The sequence below is a fragment of the Eriocheir sinensis genome, chromosome 36 (assembly GCF_024679095.1).
Source record: "Eriocheir sinensis breed Jianghai 21 chromosome 36, ASM2467909v1, whole genome shotgun sequence".
NCBI lineage: Eukaryota > Metazoa > Arthropoda > Malacostraca > Decapoda > Varunidae > Eriocheir > Eriocheir sinensis.
The window spans coordinates 799,983-810,102 of record NC_066544.1 but is presented as its reverse complement, the minus strand read 5'-3'; the positions used below and the strand labels follow the sequence as shown (position 1 = coordinate 810,102).

The 10,120-nt window shown below is 44.4% G+C and overlaps 1 long non-coding RNA gene across 1 annotated transcript; it reads left to right on the top strand.

The window, feature by feature from the left end:
- Positions 1 to 4,777: 4,777 nt before the first annotated feature.
- LOC127008003 (uncharacterized) lies at positions 4,778 to 9,728 on the top strand. Its single transcript, XR_007760733.1, has 4 exons — positions 4,778 to 4,979; positions 6,263 to 6,445; positions 7,510 to 7,569; positions 8,586 to 9,728. It is a non-coding gene; the product is annotated as an uncharacterized LOC127008003 (long non-coding RNA).
- Positions 9,729 to 10,120: the final 392 nt, after the last annotated feature.

Here is a 10,120-nt window from a genome sequence, read left to right as displayed (position 1 = left end):
TCTTGGGGTGTCCCTGGAACATCTGCCGAAGCCGGGAGGTTATCTCCCTCGGCTGAAAGGGCCAGGAGGCCTACGTCGTCGTCGACCTCCTCTCGGTCCTGGACGTCCCTTGCGTTTTCGTCGGCTGGTGGGTGTCTGTAGTTGTTCCAGGTGTAGTTTCCCGGACCGTGGTACCTCCATAGGCGGTTGACGTGGACAACTTTCGGCTTGGTCTTTTCCGTTCTCCGGATTCGGTAAGTCACGTCGGAGAGGCGTTCTAGCACAGTGTAAGGGCCTTCCCAGGGGCTCTGTAACTTCGGAGACTGTCCTTTCTTCCTCTGCGGGTTGTAAAGCCAGACTCGGTCTCCTTCCTTGAAGTCAACGTGGCTTGCCCTCATATTGTAACCGCGCTTCATGGCCTCCCCGGAGAACTTCAAGGCACCACGGACTTGATGGTGCACCTCTTCCAGCCGTTCCTCTAGTTGACGGGCAGTAGGCCTTCCTGTCAGTAGGTCCACCGGCAATCGCAGGTCACGTCCAAACATCAGCTTTGCCGGTGAATACCCCGTAGTCTCGTGGGCGGCAGACCTGTAGGCCATGAGAAGCGCAGGCAGCTTCTGATCCCATGAAGACTGATCATTGTTGCACTGCTTGGCCAACTCCTGGCCCAACGTCCAATTAAACCTCTCCACCATTCCATCTGACTGTGGGTGCAGAGGGGTGGTCCGGGTCTTCTTGATACCCAGAAGCTTGCAGCACTCAGCAAGGACTGTTGACTCAAAATTCCTTCCCTGGTCGGAATGGAGCTCGTTAGGCACACCGAAGCGACAGAAGAACTCCTCCACCAAAACCTTGGCGATGGTAGTGGCTTCCTGGTCAGGGATGGCGTAGGCTTCCGGCCACTTGGTGAAGTAATCCATTGTGACACAGATGTACCTATTTCCGTTCGTCGTCAGAGGCAAGGGTCCTGCTATATCCACTGCCACCCGTTCCATGGGGGCTCCAACCTGGTATAGTTGCAGTGGGGCACGGTGACGCTTCTTGGGGCCCTTCTTTGCACAGCACACCTCACACGCGTGACACCATTCTTCCACGTCCTTCCTCATACCAACCCAGTAGAACCTTTGGCGCAGGCGACTCAGTGTCTTCTTTACCCCTAGGTGTCCGCTGGTGATGTTGTCGTGCATTTCTTTCAAGACGCCTTCCCGGGACTTCACAGGTAACACCGTGGACCAGTAGTGGTCAAGACCATCATGAGAGACCCAGCGTCGCTGCAACACCCCGTCGTCTATCCGAAGAGTGTCCCACTGAGTCCAGTAATTCTTGGTGGTAGGGCTTTCTCTCGAGATTACTTCCACCCAGGTCGCGTTGACGACTGACTCAGCCACTCCATAATTGGTCTCAGATCTCGGTCCTCCGCTGCAGTTTTCCCAAGTCTTCCCATGGCACCTCCGCTGTCTGTTCCACTGTAGTGCGGCGGCACATATTCTGGACGCTTTCCCTCTGGAGGCCATGTTGACACTCCGGTAGGCATGGGCGCCGGCCTCAAGCTGTCCGCGTTACCGTGTGTTAGTCCAGATCGGTGCACAATAGTGTAGTGATGCTGCTCTGGTTTACCTATCCAGCGAGCAAGCTGGCCCTCAGGGTTTTCAGTGACTTCAGCCACCGCAATGCAGCGTGATCCGTGCGGATGGTGAAAGTTGCACCGTACAGGTAAGCATGGAAAAGTCAAGGCTCTTGACTACTGCCAGGAGTTCTTTCCGGGTCACGCAATAGTTTTTCTCGGCTGGGTGAGCTTCTTGCTGAAGTAGGCCACAACCCGTTCCATGTCGGCACATGCCTGGGACAGCACTCCACCAATCCCCTCATCACTGGCATCACAATCCAGTATAAAAGTCTTAGAGGGTCTGGGTAGGTGAGTACAGGCGAGCTCATGAGGGCCTCCTTGAGCTTCTCAAAGGCAACCTGAGTTTCCGCTGTCCACTCAAACTTGCGCCCTTCTTCGTCAGGAGGTGCAGTGGTGCAGCAATCGTGAAGCCTTTCACAAACCTGCGGTAGTATGAGCACAACCCGAGGAAGCTCCGCAGCTCCTTCACGTTGGTGGGTGTCGGCCAGTCCTTACCGCAGCCACCTTCTCAGGATCAGTGCGTACTCCAGACTCGCTCACGATGTGTCCCAAGTATTGGACCTCCTTTTGGAACAGACAGCATTTCTTCGGGCTGAGCTTAAGGTGTGCAGCTCTAAACCGGGCGAAAACCTCTGATAGCCTTTCCATCTCCTGCTCGAAGGTCTGGCCAAAGACAATCACGTCGTCGAGGTAGATGAGTGCCGTCTTCCAGTGAAGTCCCTCCAGCACCCTCTCCATCAGCCGCTCAAACGTGGCCGGCGCGTTGCACAGGCCAAAGGGCATGACCTTAAACTGCCACAGGCCTTGACCGTAGGAGAAGGCTGTTTTCTCTTTGTCCTGTTCCGCCATTTTGACTTGGTGATACCCAGACTTCATATCCAGTGTTGAAAACCACTTGGAGCCCACCAAGGCGTCGAGCGTGTCGTCGATCCGTGGGAGTGGGTATGAATCCTTGATGGTGAGATCGTTGAGGGCTCGGTAGTCCACGCAGCACCTGAGGGAACCGTCCTTTTTTCTGACGAGCACTACAGCAGACGCCCACGGGCTGCTGGACCGCTCGATTAACCCCTGTTGCCGGAGATCATCCATCACCTCATCCATCTCCTTGCGACGGGCTGGTGCCATCCTTCGAGGAGCTTGCTTCACTGGGCGGTGGCTACCTGTGTCGATGTGGTGCTCTACCAGGTCCGTACACCCCAAGTCCAGGTCTCCTGTGGAAAACACATCTGCATTTCTCACGAGAAGCTCCCTGAGCTGTTCCACTTGGGGTTCCTCTAGACACTTGGAGCTCCTGTCAAACAGGTCGCACAGGTAGTCAGGCAGCTCCTCCTGGGGCTTCGTCAGGGTTCTCCTGCAGACACAGGTTCTTGGTTTCTGGTCGATCTCTTGGCACAACCCCACCATGGTCCCTTGTTTTATTTTCTTTGGGCTGAAGGAGACATTGGCCACGACGACAGGCACTTCCATCTTGTACTGCTTTAAGCTGTAGCTGTAATCCTGTGAAGCGATCTTCTAGCTGTTCTTTGAGTTCTTGGAGTGTTCCTTCTTGTTGTTGCTGTGCTCTTTCTTGTTGTTCTTTGAGTTCTTGGTGTGCTCTTTCTTGTTGTTCTTTGAGTTCTTGGAGTGTTCCTTCTTGTTGTTGCTGTGCTCTTTCTTGTTGTTCTTTGAGTTCTTGGAGTGCTCTTTCTTGTTTCTCCCCCTGTAGTCTCAAGGCTTCCAAAAGTTCAGTCAACATGTCGTCCCTCTGGGCAGCTTGGGAACGAGTCTCCATGGCGAAAAACAAATGCCTACACTCCTGACACCAGTGTTATGCCGGACGTGTTACTTGGGTTCCGTGTCGCCGTCAGGAGACTCCGTGGGAGGGAGATATGTAAACACTTTGCACAGTTTCTGTAGTTTAATATTCTTCTTTAGTAGTACACTTCACTCTGACTCTTCACTTACCACTAGCTTACTATGACTGGGACTGACTCTCTCTCGCCCTCTTCTCCTATATATATCCAGAACAGTACAGTCTAGAATATTACAGTATATTTCAGATCATACAAGAACATGTAGCAAAAATATATGCGAGTTGGCAACACTTCCCGCCTGGCGCCTGGCCGCGCCCCGTGGGGCGCGGACGGCTCGCCTTCCTCCCCGCCCCTTTGCTCGTTTCTCCGGGAGCCTTCTAGAGGCCTATGGTCGCCGGGGGAAGCTTCCAGCACAACAATAGTTTTAAAGAACGGCAGTAGGGCTACAATTCCTTGGTTCATTCCAGTATATATATACAGAAAGGTTAAACACATAAAACACATCTAACCACACATGCAGAGAAAGTAATATAATTGCGGTATAATAATATAACAATAATAGCATTACTCATGACATGCAGTCAGGTTATATCTACCTAGTAAATATATACAGTATATATAGTTCCTGCTGTTCATTTTAATATTTATCTACCTTTATTTTTTTATTTAAAATGGGAAATAACCAGACTGAAGAAAAAAAGTAGCAACATTTGCTGCTTGATCCCATGTTGCAACACTGCTGATGGGTTCTGGGGGTTGGGGATGTGTCTGGAGGGGGGGAGGCGCCTGGATGTAAACAAAGCTGCTCCTGCGCCATCTGTTGCAACCGACATACACCAACACCCGCCCACGGTCTTCCATAGAGGCCCCCTCTCCTGTTCTATAGTCTCCTTGCTCCAGACCCACCCCCAACCCCCAGAACCAATCAGCAGTGTTGCTACATGGGATCAAGCAGCAAATGTTGCTTATTTTGTTTCTTCAGTCTGGTTATTTCCCAATTTAAATAAAAAAATAAAGGTAGATAAATATTAAAATGAACAGTAGGAACTATATATACTGTATATATTTACTAGGTAGATATAGCCTGACTGCATGTCATGAGTAATGCTATTATTGTTATATTATTATACCGCAATTATATTACTTTCTCTGCATGTGTGGTTAGATGTGTTTTATTTGTTTAACCTTTCTGTATACATACTGGAATGAACCAAGGAATTGTAGCCCTACTGCCGTTCTTTAAAAACTATGTGATCATGTTTTTCTTCCAAACTCATTGTTTTAGCACGCACGCTGACTTTCATCAGTAATGATGATATATATACATTGAGTCATTGGTTTGTAGGGGGAAAGAGTGGGTGAATATAATTATCTTGGTCTAACTTATACTGTTTATTATATCGCTATTCGCAGCAATATCTTTCTCTGCTCCGATTGCAACGCTGCCTCGTTCAAAAATCATAACACCGCCGCGGCCGCCACGTTTACCAGCCGGAGCCTCAAATCATGTCCCTTCGTGGTGATAAAGAGGACACAGCCTGGTGTGAAGCTACATTTATTACGGAAGGATGCCAGCCGGGGTAAGTGACATATATAAATAATTATAATGTGGAAATTCTAATAATTTTCACGCTGACAGCTGTTCTGAATTTGCTAACTGCATGCCTCCCCTCCTCCCGCGGCAAGAGGCCGAATGGCCTACACACGGCAGCTCCAGATTCCTCCCCATTACCACCTGTCAGCCTCGTCCACGTAGCTATCCAGTCTGCTCTTAAAACAAGCCATCGTCCCTGCACTCACTATGTGATTGCGGAATCTATTCCATTCCCCCACCACCCTATTATTAAACCAATGCCTGCCCATTTCCCTCCTAAATCTATACTTTTCTAATTTAAGTCAATTACTGCATATTCTATCTTGCCAAACATCTTATGCAAAAGTTAACCAGCATCTTCACTCTTTCATCCCTTACACTGATAAACTGGAACAGCCTTCCATTGTCTGCATTTCCTCCTGCCTATAATTTGACCTTCAAGAAGAGTGTATCAAGACTCTACTTTTGTCTGTTTGGGGGCGGTGAGTAGTGGGGCTTTTTTTTCTAGTACGCTTTGTTGCCCTTGAGCTGTCTCCTTTGTTTAAAGAAAATAATAATTAAATAAATGGAAGTTGGCCGCCAATGCTTCCAACACATTTTGGTGACATATCTACAAGTGGCTGGTGACTAAGCATCTCAGCAACCTGCATGCATCTATGCCATTCCTATCATGGTGCATGGAGCAAGCTTCACATAATTAACACTCAGACAGAGACAGTTTAATTATGGTTACATGTCAGACTCAGTTTATTGCTCAGTCTATTAGATGCAGTGCTGTTAATATTGTTAGTGGTAGTATTAGTACAATTAATGTATTTATTTTAATTAATTTATCTATTTATTTATTATATTCTTAGTGTTTGAAAATTCCAATACTAGTATTAAGATAAACAAAAATATCAGAAATATATTTACACTCATTAATTATTATTGCTTTTCTTATTATTACTTCCTTCAATGTCCTGGCACTTTGACATCTAGTGCTTTTCCATCTAGCAGCCAAAATTGTGGTCTTTCTCAATGTGTATGCCCTAAGTCTTCATTGGTGTAACTAGCTATATAACATAAAAATCTGCATCTCTCTCTCTTCTCACCCAGTTGTCCCCGTACATCCTTTCAGTATCCAAAGAATTTCAATTTACATCTTGTAATCACTCAACTAATGCAGTGCTATCCTCATCTCTGTATTTTACCGTGTGGACATACTCTTTCCTTCCATGTTCCACTGTCGTATGTTATTCCACATCTAACACAACCTCATCCCAACAGACCCGAACACGTCCGATATCATCCAAGAGAATGTGGCAGCTGAAGGGGGAGAGGCCAAGAACGAGGCCAAGGATGAAGACATTTAGCCACCCCCCCTGAAGTACATGGCAGCATTCAACCTTCTTGGTGAGCTGCAGGAATGTGCTTCCCATTGCAGTGCACCAGCTCCATGTACTGATTTTGGTATGGATACTTCATCTAGTGTTTGTTGAGTGTTGTGTTATTAATCTAATTATGACTTCACAAAATAGTCTGTGCAAGTCACTTAACACATGCCCTGCTCAACATCACTTTTAAGTTGTAGAATTCCTTCATATGGATGCTGATTTATGTATCCTGAAATGATTGGATATTGATTGTCTTAACATTTTTTTTTGTCCATGATCACTGAACCATGTTACGGTATGTCCTTGGGTGCAGATCCAGGAAATGAGTTTTTGGGAGGACGTCAGACTTTTTGCGGGTGGAAGGAGCATTAGCATTACCGATTAGCCATTCTCGGCAGTCCTGGTCTTGAAAAACTGGTGGAGTGACCTAAATCAATGGGTATAACGGCCTGGACTTTGTGCCAAAGCATTGTTTTAGCCGCAGCGCGCTTTTGAGCTAGTTTTCCTGTATCACTCAGGAACATTGGGGGGGCCTGGGCCCCCCTTTGGATCCACCAATGTGGCTATGTCTTATAATATATCTATCCTTTACAGTCTGATGGTGCATCCTTCTAGGTTGTCAAGTTTTAGTAGCTACTCATGAGAAGTATTCCTTATAATGATCATTGATTTCCAGATGGTTTGCACTAAAAAAAGTGTCGTGTAACCTGCCGCAAATAATAATCAGCTGTAGTCAACCCTTGCTTTAAAGAACCAATATGGAGGAAGGGGGTGATGTTATATCCAAAAATCTTTTACATCTTAAGTATCCAACCTTTTTGTGTATAATAAACCTTGTTTGTTACATGAACTTAAAAGTTCACAATTTCCATACATGATTCTTTTTTCCTTGTATTTGATGATTAATCCTGACATGTATTTCCATTATCAGTAGGTAATATATAGTAACAAGACAATAATACACATTATAACAATGTATATAATATAGCCCAGTGAATGCACGAGATCATTTACCTCATCAGTGACGCCAAGTCCTTCCCTAAATTATTTGTCCAAATTTGTGACACCAAGTATAATAACTAGTTTTAGTGACCATTTGCATCCATTTTTCACTTTGATTAAAAAATTGCCTCTCAACAGGGTGTGAACTTGATGGGGTTGGAGGAAACTCGACTCGGCCATCAAGCTCACCACAATATAGTTAGGAACCTCTTGTTTTCAGTGATAATTTATCCTCTTTAGTTACTATTCCATGTTGCTTTAATCACAACTAATGTGTTGGAAACATTACAGCTTAATAACATACTTCACATCTCTGCATACAAATTGAGTTCAATATTTAACTGTTACACCAGTAGGCTTCATATCTAAAAAAAAAGGTATGTAAAAAGGTTGAAATTTTGAATGATATATTTAAACTCTTTATTATGTTTCTATGGGTGTAGTACCGTTACGATTAGTCGAGTGATCAGCATATGAGTCTTATGTTTTTGATAGCATAGGTTCAAATTTTGCCATAGGCTGGCAATTGATAGTAACAGTAGTGTCCACAGATACCTGCCTGTTTCTTGTTTATCCTGTTCCACTTTAAACCATGACTGGCCAATCTTTGAAGAGGCAGCATAACCTTGAAGTGCCACTAACAAACCTTTGTCCATTCGTCTGATGTGATCCTTTTTTTTTTTTTTTTTTTTTTTTCCCACCTGCCTATAGCGCTGGTTGGTTTTCTTCAGGCGCCTGGCAGTCGGCCCAGGCCCGTCATGATGCAGGCAATTTTTTTTATAGTGGTGCCATTTAGTATCGGCTCATGCTGCCGCCCAGAACTCATTCTTGATTCACTTGGATGGTTTAGCAGGGCTTAGGTATGACTAACATCTGAGAAACAGGGAATTTTTAGATTTTTAGTGTGGCAACACATTGACAAATGTTTTAGTATGGACTGAACATCAAAGATATATATAGTAAATGGGTGCTTGTAGATCTTGACATTATATCTGTCAAGAGTCTCCAGTTGTATCCTCTCCCCCATCTCCTGAAAATATTACTCTTGTCAGGCAATCTAAGTGAAGCCTTCCATCGAAGCTGGCGTGCAGACATAATGTCAATGCTTAGATTCACTGTCCTTATAGCACTGAAAATAATGCAATTACATGCACGTATTTTATTATTTAGAATTGTGATTAATTGTGATTAAATATTTTTTCATGTATTTTCAGACATGAAAAGTGAAAATTGCTGCACACAACAGTCTGCCGTCTGCACCGGGAGGCAAGGCAGCTCAAAGCCCAGGCTGTTACAACTCCTGGGCAGTTTTTGCCCAGAGCCAGCAATTTTTTAGATCCAATAGGGATGGATTTTTTCTGAGGTCAGGTTCAACATGCTGCAAGATGCCAAGATCTAAGCCTAGTAGAAGATATGGGTTACAAGAGAGGAGGTTTGCTCTGGCCTTATACTATCAAAGTCCAAATGCAAATAGATTTCTGACCACAGTATTTCACTTGCCTTCAGTTTCAACACTTCACTCATGACTCAGGGGTATTTCAGTACATGTTGGCTGGAGCAAACAGACTCTGACAGCCCTGCAGCGAAGAGCACAGGCTTTGTCAAAAGAAGAGAAACTTCGTGGGATTTGCCATTATTTAGTATTACTCTTGTTACTCCAATAATTTTTTTCCATATACTTTGCCAAATATTGCAAGTAATGCACCATTGTTGGGCTTGCTTGTTATAAATCAGATCTTGTTCAATTAACAAGCTTTGGGTGTCTGGCACTTTCCAGTTGTAATGCAAGGAATCATTTATCTTCCCTGCCAGATATCACATGTAATGCACCATTGTTGGTTTTGCCTGTTATAAATCAGGTCTTGTTCAGTTAAAAAGCTTTAAGTGTCTGCCACTTTCCAATTGTAATGCAAGGAATCCCCTGCCAGATATCACATGTAACGCACCATTGTTGGTTTTGCCTGTTATAAATCAGATCTTGTTCAGTTCACAAGCTTTGAATATCTGCTATTGTTTATTTCAGGTGTAATGCTTGGAAACATTTGTTCTCTTCCCTACCCAAAAGTATGCAATACTTTATTGTGGATTTTGCCTGTTATGTTTAATCTTGTTCAGGTAGCAAGCTTTTGGTGTCTGCCTTACCTAATATGTGCTGCAGTGACACTTGTCTTGGTTTCATGATGTGAAATACAGCATGTAATTTCATCACACTAAGTGTCTATCATCACGTGTCTGGCATCATTAATGTGGCTTCCAGGAGTAATCTTGTTTGTATTACAGCATGCAATTTTTTTTCTGCTTTATATGATATACATAATCACATAGGTATGATTTACAAAATGTAATGGTAGTTGATATTCTTGACTAATGCCTCATAAACCTTGTGAAAAATAATGCTTTTTTTTTTGGGGGGGGGTACAGATAGTGCTTTGTTTGGTTGGCCAGTTCAAGGAGTTTCATATCATGATTTTATTACATCCAACTTTAATGTGCTAAAACATATATTTTATTACATCCAACTTTAATGTGTGCTTCCTGCAATAAATGCTACATGTTTACTGATGTAGCCTATGAAATACATATCACTCTCTGCCCTGTAATTTAATTGGTGTGTCACATACTGCAGCATAACTTTCCTGCTATTTTCTTACACTATGAGTTGCCTTATTTTGTCTCACTTGCTTTTATCGTATGTGCCTCCGCTGCATAGTTGTGCCTACTGAGCTTAATATCTTCATGACCCTGACAC